Source organism: Ceratotherium simum, chromosome 34, assembly GCF_057802395.1.
Source record: "Ceratotherium simum simum isolate JZ-2026a chromosome 34, ASM5780239v1, whole genome shotgun sequence".
Classification (NCBI taxonomy): domain Eukaryota; kingdom Metazoa; phylum Chordata; class Mammalia; order Perissodactyla; family Rhinocerotidae; genus Ceratotherium; species Ceratotherium simum.
This window is the reverse complement of record NC_141933.1, coordinates 30537117-30551700: the sequence shown is the minus strand read 5'-3', so window position 1 is coordinate 30551700 and position 14584 is coordinate 30537117.

The following is a 14584-nucleotide window of genomic DNA, read 5'->3' as shown; positions in this document are numbered from 1 at the left end:
AACAATTTTTTTTAAGATTCCACATATAAGTGATATAATGCAGTATTTGTCTTTCTCTGGCTGGCTTATTCCACTCAGCATAATGCCCTCCAGGTCCGTGCATGCTGTGGCAAATGGCAGGATTTCCTTCTTTTTTTTAAGGCTGAACAATAAATATTCCATTATGTATACATCACATTTTCTTTATCCATTCATCTGTCAACAGACACAGGTTGTTTCCACACCTTAGCGATTGTGAATACTATTGCTCCTATGAACATGGGGGTGCAGATATCTCTTTGAGATAATGATTTCGTAGAACATTCTAAAATGAGAGGTCCTGATTTGACTTTGGGGCATTGAAGTATCTTCAGGGAAATCAAAAAACCAGTCTCCAAGGGACTAGAAAAGTCACAGAAGAATAAGGGAGGAGATGAGGTTGGCTCCTAAGTGCCAAGGCAGATGGCAACCCTTGGTCTGGCTTTCTCCCGAGGCCAGCATCTTTACAACCCTGCCCAACAGCCTGTCCTGCTCCACTCAGCCACTGGCAGCTCTCTTGGCCCTTGGTTGAGCATGTGCCACTCTGTAAATGCAGCTATATTTACCAATCCCTTGTGCAGAAGAAGCAGTGTGCGCACTGAAACCTGAAACTTATTCCAGGAGCTTACAGCATCCTTCAAGCACTCACATTCCACAGCCCCAAGCTCACTGGTGATTTCTCACCAGAGGGCTTCCGCCTGCCTGGAACTTCATCTCCTCTGGAGTTCCAGTGGGGGACCACATCCATCGCTCACCAGAGAGGCAGCTACATCAAAGCATGAGGTTCATTCAAGCAGTGGTTGTCAAACTTGGCAAGTTCTGTCCAATGATTCCTGAGTTTCTTTTCCTCTCCTACAGCGTGAACCCCCCAGATCACTCTGCTTTATATTTAACCGGTCTCTGGATTTGAAGTCAAAGGACTCCAATTTGAACACTGGATCTGCACCTTGAGACCATGCAGCCTTGGAAATGTCACAACTCTGAACCTCAGTCCCTTCATCTGCCAAATGGAATTGTATTTGCCCGATAGGACTGTTGTGGGGAAAAGATCAAGGGCATGGCACGGAGGAAACACACAGCAAGTTCCCAGGGGCACAGCATACACTTGGGCAGTCTGTGCACTGCACACAGGTGCCCAGGTTAGAGGACAAGCAGAGACCAGAGTCCAGCAAAGCTTCCACTGACCAAGCCATGTGCCCACAGCTGTATCCACCCAGAGGGAGCATCTTGCAGTAATTTGCACCAATGTACTCTGACAATTGTCCTGGCAGGGCCTGGCACACGTTAGGTCTCAGTAAACATTAATTGAATCTTAAATTCTTTGTTACCCACACACAAACAGAGGAAACAAAAGCTGACATAGTAATAATCAAAGCACACTTCTTTGGGGGTGGCAATATAGCAGAGTACTTAACAATAAAAGCCTTGGAGTTAGACCAGGCTTTAAGCCCCCGTTCTGCACCAACTATGCTGAATAATCATAAGCAAGATGCATAACCTCTCGGAGTTCAGTTTTATCATCTGTGAAAGGGGAATAATTTGGGAGGATTAATGGCGACTCTCATAATTTCTATGTCTCGAACACTTCACATTTCATGTGTTCTGGGACCTAGCTTTATGGGGAAGGAGACCCCAGATCACCAGATGTAATTAAACGTTCATTATTGTAATTGGTATTTATTAAAGTCCTAATGTGTTCCAGGCTCTGGGGGGCTTATACCACCTATGGGGAATTTTCTGCCTGCCAGATAATATGCTAAGCACTTCACACACATGATCTCATCTACACCCACGACTGCCCTATGAGGGAGATACTACGATTATCTGCTCGAGGGGAACTCACAAACTAGCTAAGAAAGCAAAGAATTAATGCTTGAAACCGTTTGAGTAAACACCAAACAAGTAAAGACAGACTGCATTTCGGAAGAAGACAAGTACAAGGATGTACTTTGGGTGAGGTGGTGGCCAGGAAGGGGAGTTTGTTGGAGGCAATCTAGGTATCCATCTATCTCTGGAGAGTTTGGTATCAATATACAATGAAATATTATACAGCCATCAGAAATCATAATTTACATCTAGGAATAGGGATAGATCTCAAAAACAATGTTAAATGAGAAAGGTAAGAAATACAGTGAGACTTAGAACACAGCAGAATAGGATAGTGTGTGCCAAATTGTGGGGCAATCACTATGGGGCTTTACTCACCACAGAGGGCATCTCAGCCCTGGGAGCGTCCACCATGGGTATCGGGGGACAGCCCTGGATTCACCTGCTCATTCCAGATGCTGCCACCTGACGGGCACCGGAAATGATGATGAGGAAACCCACCCTCCAGGAGCCCACACCCGGGGGTGGGGTTGGCGTGCAATTCCCAAATGAGAAAGTTCTGCCAGAAAATTCTCTCTGCCACATGGGAGCTTCTCTCCCACAATTGTCTTTCTGGGTTGGTGGGTTCATTTTTCTCTCCCAGATGTGCCCTTATAAAGTGGAGGAAATTAAGGCCAGTCAAAGTGGAGCGTGGTGTCAGCTGAGAACTTGCTGGCCACGCTGAGGAAGCTAATTAACCAATGCGACACTTCCTCCAATAACCACTGTTGAAGCAGAAGGGCTGCACAGCACGGGCTCAGCATGTTGTTCAATCATCTGGACCACCCCCAGCCCCATATAAGGCCTGAACAGTGCAGCCTGATTCTTTTTGGGTAATGATAGGCATATCCTGGACCTGCAAATATTGGGAGAACTTAAAGGAATAACAGCCCAAGACTGGACCAGAACACCAGCCAGGACCTCTTCCAGCCCCAGTCCAGCTCCAAGACACTGTTGGCTGCTACCAATGTATATTTGATTGTCAGACTCCTCACATCTTAGCAAAACATGTGGCAAATGAATTCTCCAAGATGGCCACAGGACCTACCATATGCATGTTCGACCTCTACTGAATCCCTTGCCAATGGAAAGGCCACTATTCACATCACCTTCTCACAGAACTGATTCTCAGCCCCTCGGAGCTAAAGGTCATTTGGCCAGCATCTGCCACCCTCTAAAGTTTGGTCAAACAGAAAAACAAGGATAAGTGCTATGGTGGACAATGACTGTCCAACATCTCTCTCCATGGGACACCTGGGCCTCTGAGCCTTTGCAAGACTGGTTAGCACCTAACCATGAGCTTTGGTGTGTGGTTTTAGAGAGAATGGGGGAGTCCATCATACAAAAAGGAACCAAAATTTAAAGCCAGGAACCATCAATTTGAATTTATTTGAAAGGAGGAAGCAAGAAGGGAGAGGCAACGAGAGAGAAATCAGAGAGATGCTGGGATTGGGGTATGGAGGAGCACCAAGCAGCAGAGCCACCTGAATAGAGCAGGAAGCACTCTCCTCGGACAGCCTGGTCTTCCAGTGTGAGCGATGAGCAAGACTTGAAGGTCTTTGAGCAGTCTTGGGCAGTGTGAAGACTGTTGGGTTATCCACGAACTCAGTAATGTGAAGACCAACTGATCGCATTGTGGCAGAACCTGCCTTTTCCCGTAAACTTGGCTTTTCACATATTGTATTTAGATTCCCAGAACGTTAGGGCTGGAAGGGCAAATCACCCCACAGTCTCCATCCCATTTTTTCAGGTGGGAAAACTGTCCCAGGAAGAGAAAGTAACTTGCCCAAAGTCAGGGACATGACTGGAGCCTGAGGAGTTTGGGGAGAAGTTACTGTCTTCCTTTGCTTGGTGCTGGGACTAATGACCCCTCACAAAAGAAGAGGTCATGACTCCCGCTGGCCTCAGCATCCCATCAAATGGAATGTGAACATTGGCCACAACGTCAGAGGTCGTTCAGATAAGTTCTTTGATTTCACAAATGGGGAAACAGAGACTGCTCACCTATCATCATGCTAGTTGTGAACGTCTATCCGTCACTTCTCCAACCAACCAAATACTTTCAGAGCCCCAGCATAAAACAGCAGCCCCAGGATAACCCCTGCAGGTGGCTGACCATCCAGATGGTGAAGCACTGTTCCTAACGACACAGAGGCTTGGGTTTAGAGAACGTCACAAGCGCCAAGGTGTGGAAGGGCTGTGCTGGGGTCAAGGCTGCTGAAGATGACAAAATGTTTTATTTGTCTGGAAATCCACATGCCACTTTTTGGGAGCAATTCCAAATGCTGTTTCATCACCAGCCTTGGTTTTCTGCCCCTCTCCCTCCCATTTTGGACATGGGTCAGAAATCTAAGCTCCAGTCTGTCCCTGTCTTTCTCCTCCCTCTGCCCTGGTCTGTCTGTTATTAAGGTCATCCCTTACACGAGCCACATTCTCAAGGCTCACCACCCACCCAGGGATTCCCCACCCCTGACACTTACTTATTTCAACTCCGCCCAGCTCTAGCTTGGCTTGTGGGGTCTCAGCCAACCACTTCCCCATCTCCACTACCCCTTGCCCCAACCCTCACAGGGGCTGCCTGATCCCAGCCCTGCCACCCAATCACCCCACTCTCAAAACCTCTGCGTCTCAGAGGGGCAGAAAAAGCTGCAGAATTTTTTTAGGATTGAGAGATTATCCTTTCCTTCCATAAAGGAGTTCAGAAGAAGCCCTTCTCTCTTTGAAGAAGACTTTGAATCTTGTTCCACAAGGAAGAGACATAATTAAGACATCAAACCAATGGAGTCACGATTCCCGACATTCAAACAGCCATCTGTTTGGAAAACCCTTCGGCAGGGATCATCCTATGCACTTTTCTCAAGAGCCGCTAGGCTTCCTTCAAACACACAATGAGATGTGGAGAAGGACATTTGCTGAGAGGTCAGGCTGCTCCCCTTTACTGCAGCAGAGGCTCCTGCAGGCTGACAGCAAGGCCTCATTTCTAGTCTCACTCGCCATGTGATTATGCTGGCCAAAGGAATGAGGGGAAATGATGCGTGCCACTTCCAAGCCTGGCCCATAAAAGATCCTACGAAATGCTCTGCTCTCTCCTTCCTCATCTGCCAGCTGAATGCAGAAGGCTTCAAGAATCCAGAGGAGAACAGACCACAAGATGGCAGGATCCTGGGTCCACGAGTCACCTTGGGAAAGAGCGGACCAGGAACACCCAGGTTGGAGTATGTAAAAGTGAAAAATAAACTTACTGAATTAAACCACAGAACCTTGGGGATAGTTTGTTATAGCAGCTAGACTACTTTGACCAATGCAACTCATTACTCTGCTTTCCAGAGACACTAATCTAAAGTCATTTCAAGACCTCAAGAATCTACCTATGTATTATAAAAGCATCTTAGAATAACAGACAGGGAAGAAATATTTGCAACATATTTTATAGCCAAGCAATTACGACTAAAATACAAAGGGTTCTAAATGTAAAAAAAGAAAAATTATCAAAAAATATAAACATAATTCTGAGAGTTACAGATGACTAGTAAATATATGAGAAGATATTCACCTCATTAGTTATCTGGGACATGCAAATTAAAATAGCAATGAGATATAATTTTTCACCAATTAGATTAGCTTGACAATATTCAGTGTAGGCAAGGTTTTGGGGAGAAGGGGAGAGTGTAAATTGCTACAACTTTTTGAAGAGTAATTCTGGATCCACCTATTAAAACACAAAATATACTTCCTATCAAAATGTAAAATGTGTGGGCCCTTTGGATCAGCAACTACACTTCTAGGAATATTTACATAAGGGCACAAGGATATATGTTAAAGGATGATTCATTGCACCACTACTTGTAATATCAAAAACCACCTAAATACCTATCAATATGAGAGTAGTTAAATAAATTATGATACAGCCATATGTACCATGTGAAATGTTATGCAGCTATTAAAGAAATCTGTAAACTGTCATCCAAATGAAAAAACCATGTTGAGACATAAATGAGTCAATAAGTGTATGTAACAGATTACTAGATAGGACATTTCCTATTGCCTTTGAATCCTGCTAAAGCCCAAAGCTGAAAACAACTAGGTGACAATTACCCACACATTCTAAAGAGAAGTTCTAGATACCTCCATGCAGGTCTTACCATGAGGTAGCCAAAGAGGAGGCCCTTCACTAACAGTCCTGCTCACCAACCTCCAGGTCATATAAGAAAAGGTTGAGATCCAGTAGAGAAAATCTTTTGAAGAGAATTCATAGGAGTCGAGGGCACAGTCCTGTTTCTCCTCCCTTCCCCTTCAAACTGAGGGAGAAGTTCCCCAAGAGAACCACTCTTGGAGTCTTGCTTTGTGTGCCAGGAGGAGTGCCTCCATCTCACCCTTCAGCCTAATGTGTCCTGGAAACAATTCACAAGCCCGCCACCAGGTGCTGCTACCTGAGGAGAGCACAAAAGGGTTCTGGAAGAATCTGAAATGTAGCCCACAGAGTTTAAGAGGTACAGACAGGGAGACAGAAAAGCCTACCTCTACTCTGGAGAAGGATAAAGGTGTGAGACTGGCTGAAGCTACCTGTGATGCTGGAGAAAGACAGAGGACAGCAGCAGAGCCCACCTGTCCTTCCAAGGTTGAGCATGTCATGGAGGCACGTGTCTTCCTATGGACTGAGTCATGGCCATCCTTAATAGTTCCAGGGCCCAGACCAAGAGTACAAATGGAGGCCCACATACCCTATGTCTAAATATTATAAAAGTATGAATCAAGCTAAATAAAACATGTTCTATCATCCTACCATGACAAATATACTTCCATAATGACCTGGGAAGCCAGATTCAAATCGAGGATTCTCATAACTTTTAGAGTTCACTCCCGAATGCAGGGCGTGGTGAGAGCTGGCCCTGCCAGGCCTCCCTTCATTTCCCACCCTGGGGTTCCTACTCCAGCACGTGTGCACGCATGCACACACAAGTTCCATCTACATTCCCAGCAAGCAGCACCCCAGGCAGCTCCTTGGGACTCGGGATATACACACTTGGAATGAGGCCCAGGTGAACCTGGGGAGAAACCCACAATGGCCTTGGAAGCAGGCTTGAGGCCACTCGGATAGGGAATTCTGGGGTCTCATTACCCAAAATGATGTCTAGCATAGCTGCATGAGCTCCAGGTGGGAACATCCTCATGGATCTGCTGATTTCTCAACCAGCTAAAGAGCTGCAGAGAAAAGAGAGCAAGAGTAGGGTCCTCCAAAGGACGGGGTCCAGGGCTGGCAGCCTCCTTGCCCAATCTGAGGGCAAGTACTGGGCCAAACAAACTCTATGGAAGGTCAATGAGGCTGGGAGGCAGGCAGACCCCAAGGTGCATCCCAGGGGCAGGGTCCAAGAGTGGGGAGCAATAAACTCATCAAATGGTGCAAAGGAGATTGATTTCTCTGTGGAGTGAGGGACATGGGGTTTCTGAAGAGCCAGCATTTTGGCATCTGCCTCCCAGATCACAATAGTCCAGTCAAATAAAACTGTCTTTTTCTTCTAACTCTCTCTTCCCCATGCCAGAGGAGCCAAAAGACACAAAGGACATCAGGGTACAATAAGTCTGAAAGAACAGATCATATCACCTCCACCCTCTTTCCCCGTCAGGTCAGCACTGAGCTGGGGTCAGGGTGAGAGAAACAGGTGAGGAAAGAAACTTTGAATTAGATGAGAGGTTAAAGTTTTAATGTATACTAGATTGGACTTTTTAATACCTGCCAGTGGTTGGAGAGCTATGAGACCATCTGAGATGCCTTCAGGGGATCGAGAAAGGATATCAGAGCACATTTCAATTAAGCAATGGGGGAAAACTGTACTAATTACCGACTGCACCCTACCAAGTCTCACCCACTCAATAACAAACAAACCAAATACCAAACCAGTTAGTAATGCGCTGGTACGTATATAGGAGCTTTATGACAGTTCCTAGAGTAGTGGTTAGCCCAGAAGAGTAAGAAAGAAAAGGGGAGGGGCGACTTTGACTTTTCAGTTCATACATTCTGAGTTACCTTTGTGTAAAAAAATTTCTAGAAAGGCGTATGAGGTTTTGAATGACATATAATTACCTCCATTTGCCCAATGAGGCACTTAGTAAATCGCTTCAACCCAGGAGAAAAAAATCAAGCCAAACACGAGATCTAACTTGAGTATTCCTGATTCTCCTTCCTAATGTTGCCACAAGGCCAAACTCCATGATTTTCCTAGGGGGAAGAAAAGTTGTTTATTATTCCAACCGTTGCCATAGCAGTCAGTGTTTCCAAGTTATCGTCGTCTTCTCCCCAGACGCTACTCCACTAATACATGTTCCAGACCTGCAATCCCAGGCATTTCAGCCAGAAGGAAATGTACTTGCTGCTGTCAGGTCAACTGAGAAGGCCAGCCCTGCCTGGAAGTCTGAGTCCTAGCCTTTTCAGTCACTGCATCAGAGAGTTGGGGGAAGTAGAGCCTGCCTCTGGACTGGCAGGACTGGATGGATCCTGAAGATTTCTAGCCAATCTCACAATCTCCCATCCTCCTCTACCCACCCACACCTTTGGTCCCCGCCATCAGAACTGAGATCGTCTTATAAAAGCGATCGACAGAAGAAGAAAATAGGAACTAAAGACCAGTTACTTGAGAGCTTGCCCCTGGTTATATTTACATCAGCATAAGGAAACAAAAGATCAGGACAATTCTTCAATTCTCATCACGACATCTGCTAGCTCAGTATCACCGAGTCTTCCACCCTCAGTGGATGGTGGCTCTTTCATCTATCATTCAAATAGAATAGGACATGAACTAGGCAACCAGCACATCCACTATTACTCAAACAATGCTGAGGACTCTTTGGGGCTGTTTGTTTTGTCTGGTCACCTCTCAGTCTGATTTTGTGTTTCTGTTGAATTATTTCTCTCCATCCCATGACTCACCTCCTTTGGTCCTGTCTTCTCTCTGTCCTGCTTGCCACACACTGAAGACTCCACTCCTCCAGATCTTCCAAGTACCACTCAAGTGTGTAGAGCAGACTTTTACTAAAGAGTGCAAGCTGCAGAATTACAGCACAGCAAAATATAAGAGCTGGCTTACACTTTAATCTCATACGCTTGCAGATGCATAGAACATCCCTGGGAGCACACAGTACACAGAAGGACTTGGAGTCGGGAGGGTAGGGAGACTCTCATTCATCCAACAAATTCTGACTGAACACCTAACAGGTGCCATGCATCATTCTAGGTACTTGGGACACGTCAGTGAACAAAAAGAAATCATTGTCTTCGTGGGTTTTTATTTTGTCAAGGAGAGACAAAATAAACCACAAATAAAAAAGTAAGTAAACAATACAGTATATTAAAAAATTACGTGCCTTGAAAAAATAGAGCTGGTGAGGGAGCTCCGGGTGCAGGGGTGGGACAGTGGCAGTTTTAAATCGGTGGACAAGAAGCCCTCATTGAAGTGGGAGCATCTGAGCAAAGGCTTGCAGGAGGTGAGGGAGGGGTCCTGAGGATGCATGAAGAACAACATTCCAGGGACAGGGAACAGCCCGTGCAAAGGCCATGTGGCAGGAGTGTGCCTGGTGTGTTAGAGGAACAGTCAGGAGGCCAATGTGGCTGGAGCAGAGTGAACAAGAGGGAGAGCAGGAGGACGGGGGTCAGAAAGCAGGGCTTAGAAGGCCATGATCAGGACCCTGGGTTTTCTCTGAGCAGGCTGAGGAGCCACTGGAGGGTTTGAGTGGAGGAGTGTCATGATCTGACTTGTGTCCTAGCAGGAACACTCAGGCCGCTAGGTTAGGCATAGACTGCAGTGAGACAAGGCCATGATCAGGACCCTGGGTTTTCTCTGAGCAGGCTGAGGAGCCACTGGAGGGTTTGAGTGGAGGAGTGTCATGATCTGACTTGTGTCCTAGCAGGAACACTCAGGCCGCTAGGTTAGGCATAGACTGCAGTGAGACAAGGCCATGATCAGGACCCTGGGTTTTCTCTGAGCAGGCTGAGGAGCCACTGGAGGGTTTGAGCGGAGGAGTATCATGATCTGACTTGTGTCCTAGCAGGAACACTCAGGCCGCTGGGTTAGGCATAGACTGCAGTGAGACAAGGCCATAGCAGGGAGCCCAGTCAGAAGTTAGTGGCGGTAATACAGGAAAGAAAGTGAGATGGCGGCTCCCAGCAAGCTGCTAGCAGATTCTGGATTTTTTTTATGGACTTTATTTTGTAGAGCAGTTTTAGGTTCACAGCAAAACTGAGAAGAAAATACAAAGAGTTCCCATATACTCCCTGCCGCCCCCAACACGTACAACCTCCCCCTCTGTCAACATTCTGCACCCCAGGGGTACATTTGTTACAACCTATGAACCTACAATGACCCATCGTTATCACCCAAAGTCCATAGTTTGCCTTAGGGTTCACTCTTGCTGTTGTACATTTAACGGGTTTTGGCAAATGTATAACGACACGTGTCCACCTTGTAGTATCACACAGAACAGTTTCACTGCCCGGAAAATCCTCTGTGCTCCAGCTGCTCATCCCTCCCTCCCCTCAACCCCTGGACACCAGTGATCTCTTTACTGTCTCCATAGTCTCACCTTGTCCTGAGAGGAAATCCACACAGTATGCAGCCTTTTCAGACTGGCTTCTCTCACTTAGTAATAGGATTGAAGTCCCCTCCATGTCTTTTCATGGTTTGATAGCTCATTTATTTTTAGTGCTAAATAATGTTCCATTGTCTGGGTGTACTACAGTTTATTTATCCATTCACCTACTGAAGGACATCTTGGTTGCTTCCAAGTTTTGGCAATTATGAATAAAGCTGATGTAAACACCTGTGGGCTGGTTTTTGTGTGGACATGTGTTTTTATCAATTCATTTGGGTAAACACTATGGAGCATTCTGGATTTATTTTGATATCAGAATTTCCTAATGGATTGGTGGGGTGTGAGAAAAATAGAGAAGGGAAGGACTGCGGATAGAGCAGTTTCGGGGAAGAATTTCAAAAGTTAAATCTTGGACCTGTTATTGGTAGGAGGGTCTATGAAACACCCAAGTGGAGAAGTCAGGTAAGCAGGCATTCTCTGAGTCTCGAGTCCAGGAGGGAGGTGTTGTGGAGATGGAAAGTGGGGAGTCATTGGTCCCTACGTTAACTTAAAGCCAGGATATGTGATTGGGTCACGGAGGGAGTGGGCATAAGGAGAAGAGGATTGAGGACCCAGCCCTGGGGCCCTCCAACATCGTGGGGAAGAGAAGAGAGGAACCAGCAAGGAAATGAGAAGGAGCAACCAGTGGACAGGAGAAAAACCAAGAGAGGAGAATGTGCCAGAAGCCAACTGGAGAAAGTGTATCAAGGAGGAGGGAGTGATCGCTGTCGCAAATGCTGGCGAGAGGTCTGGCAAGATGGGGCCTGAGACTTGACCGTGGGTTTAGCAGCTATGTGATCTGACCCCGAACAAGAATTGTTTTGTAGTAGAGGCAAAAGAGGGAGCGAGGAGATGTAAGACGTGCATTCTCAGTGGGGTGATATCACTCCCAAGGCAGGGACAATCGATTCTTGGAAGATGAAAAAAATGTTGCTCTTTTTATGTATAAAGCATAGAAAAACACATAGGACATAAACACCTATACATTTAGTACATCTGCGGTACTAAAATGTCATAGGTGGGAAGAGGAGATTTAAAAAAAAGACTCTAGAGGCCGGCCCGGTGGCGTAGTGGTTAAATTCAGGCGCTCCGCTTCAGTGGCCCGGGGTTCATGGGTTCAGATCCCAGGCACGGGCCTACACACTGCTCGGCAAGTCACGTGTGGTGGCGTCCCACGTACAAAATGGAGGAAGACGGGCACAGATGTGAGCTGAGGGACCATCTTCCTCACCAAAAACAACAACAACAACAACTCTTAGGAGGACAAAAACAGACAAAGAAAGCTCAAGACGCTGCTTCCCCAGAGAAGGTGGGGAAGGACTGAGAGAAGATGAACAGCGCTCTGAGTTCTGCTGCAGAAGGGATCAGAGAAATGGAGCAGCAGCGGGTGGACAAAGCCGGTTGAGAGAGGGCCTGTGAAATATTTAATGATAAGAACAAGAATATAAATATGGTGCTTATTAGAGGCCAACACTGCTCCTGGCCCTTTAGAGACGCTGACTCAGCGATCTCCCCCAACTGCTCTGTGCGGTAGGCGCCGTCACCGCCCTGCTTTTGCGGCCGGGGAAACAGAAGCACAGAGAGCTTCCAGGAACCCCTTGCCCAAGACCACGCAGCCTGGCAGGGCTGGACCTCAGGTTTAAACAAAGGCAGTCTGGCTCCTGAATCAACATTGCAGATTTATCCTAGATCCTCTTATACTGTTGACTTTGTTCTCTATATCTCCTGTACAAAAATACATACAATCATACATCGTCAAAAATTAATATTTGGCATTTCTCCCCCAAAATCTGTGGGTCATCCTCTGCTACAGAGAATTCCTCTAGGATATATTCCTGTCTCCAGAGAGTTCTCTGTTGGGAAATCTCCCCTCTGCTCCTGCTGTCAGCTTTCCAAACCCTAATTCTTATGACTGTATCTCCAGAGCAATTTATGCTTGCCCATCCAAATTCAGCCAGGAGCGGAGTCTTACCTTTCTCAATCCAAAAGGTCCATCAAGGTGATTTCCTTCACAGAAGAGTTGCCCACTTCTAAAGCGAAATTAATTATAAATATAGGGAAATTTAAAATAAAATGAATTAGCCCCTCCCCTGGAACGCAGAAATGCAGCCAGCTGCCTTATTTGTTAATTAGAATTTTTCCCACTACACAGGAATCTGGACACCACTCCCCCCACCCTCCCGTAGCATTTCCTCCCACAGATAATGGCTTTATTAACATAACCCAAAAGCAGTTTGGGGAAAATTCAAGTGAAAAAAATCCTTTTCCTTAATTAGATGAATTTTTCAGGGAAAACTATATTTGAAGACTAAACTATTTGTATAATTGTCTTAATTCTTCATTTAATTTAATAGGTTTAGAAGCAAAATGGTCTGATTCTGGTAGATGAGCCCTCACCAGCAGTTAGGATGTATCTGTCCATGACAAATTATTTTAATTAGGGCCCAATTTGGGAGCCAGGACATTTTTTCTGATCTACAAGGGCCAAATGTGATGGATTCATGAGAAAACCAGTGATTGTCTGAAGCAGCCCGTCTCTAAGGCTTCCAGGGAGTCCCCCGTGAGCACATCACCTCTCCCAGCCTTACTTTCTGGTCTTCAGGTCTGTGATTCTTGGTGCAAGCACCTCCTGTTACTCTCTCTCCCACTGCACAACCTTTGCACCCTGACCCTAGTCCAAAGAAACTGGTCTTGTTCTATGATCCATCATCCCTCCTCTAGCAGTCAATATCCCCAAGTCAAGTTCATTTAGACCAGGTGGAGGTGGGGAGAGCTCCAGCAAGATTTAACCCTGCTCTCTGGCACCCCAAGGCCTGTAGAATATTCCAGAATATCTTTGTCATGCTTTTGAAATTTAACAAATGTAAGTTAGAGACACACCTCATAATTCTCCCTATTGTCCAGCTCTTAACTGTTGAAATCAAACACACCCATTCCCATTTCCAAAGACAAACATCAATTTCAGAGTCAGTATAGTCATCCTACAAGGAGAGGAGAAATATTTTATTTTTTCCCCATAATTCTCAATTTATGAAGCTATCTCTCAGAAAGAAATTAGTCCTTTCTGTTGTTATGCAGAATGTCACCTCCTTTCCCCCTACTCCTAACCCCTACCATTTCAAATTCTGTTCCTCATGTAGCCATGTTCCTGTACATTACTCCCCCTTGGTTCCAGCCTAAGCTTAGAGTAAACACATGTGAGGAAAACGTTCAGTTCTTGGCCAAGGACCATTCTCAACCTGGAGGACACTAAAGATGCTGCTTTCATCTGAATTATAGAATTTCTTATTCTCTAACTGTACCTTTTCCCCCTTGTCCCCACTCGAGGATCATATATGAAGATAAATGTGTGGGAGTGATATTATTTTACAGATAGTCCCCACGCTAACATCTCAGCGTAAATCATTAGCTCATACCAGCATTTGTTACTGATGGTAAATGACTTGTAATACATCTGGCAACTGACTGCAGGTACCTGGCAATTCTGTGGTTGAGAACTACTGAAACAGAGACTAGAACGAGGGGAAATATACAGACATGAGAGAGCAGTTCAGTAAGGTAAAGTTATGATGGCGGGCACGAGGCAGGAAGCACCATGGTTAAGAACTGAATTATGGAGCCAAGCAGATGAGACCTGAAACCTCTTCTGTCCTTTAGTGACCTTAAGACTTTAGGCAAGTTATCTAAAATCTTTTTTGACCCTGGATATTCCTTTTTTCAAGGGAAAATAATAGTATATACTTCACAGCATTATTGTGAGAATTATAAGCGATAATACTAGTTAAATGAGTAAGCACAGGGTGAATCCACAAAGTGCCGGTCCTGTCCAGTGATGCACAGTCCACAGTCATAATCCTACGGGAGGGAGAGAGGGGGCTGGGTTGAAAGCTTTGCAAAATAATTTCCCTATTATTGATAAAGAAAACATTTCCATCCATTTGCACATTGCACAGATGTTTTAATTAAAAAAATATGTAGCGGATTTTGCAATAATGTGAAGTTATTGCCTAGGCTCATAGTCATACGATGGGAAACCAATGTTTTGAGACAATAAAATGGTTCATATATCATTGCATGT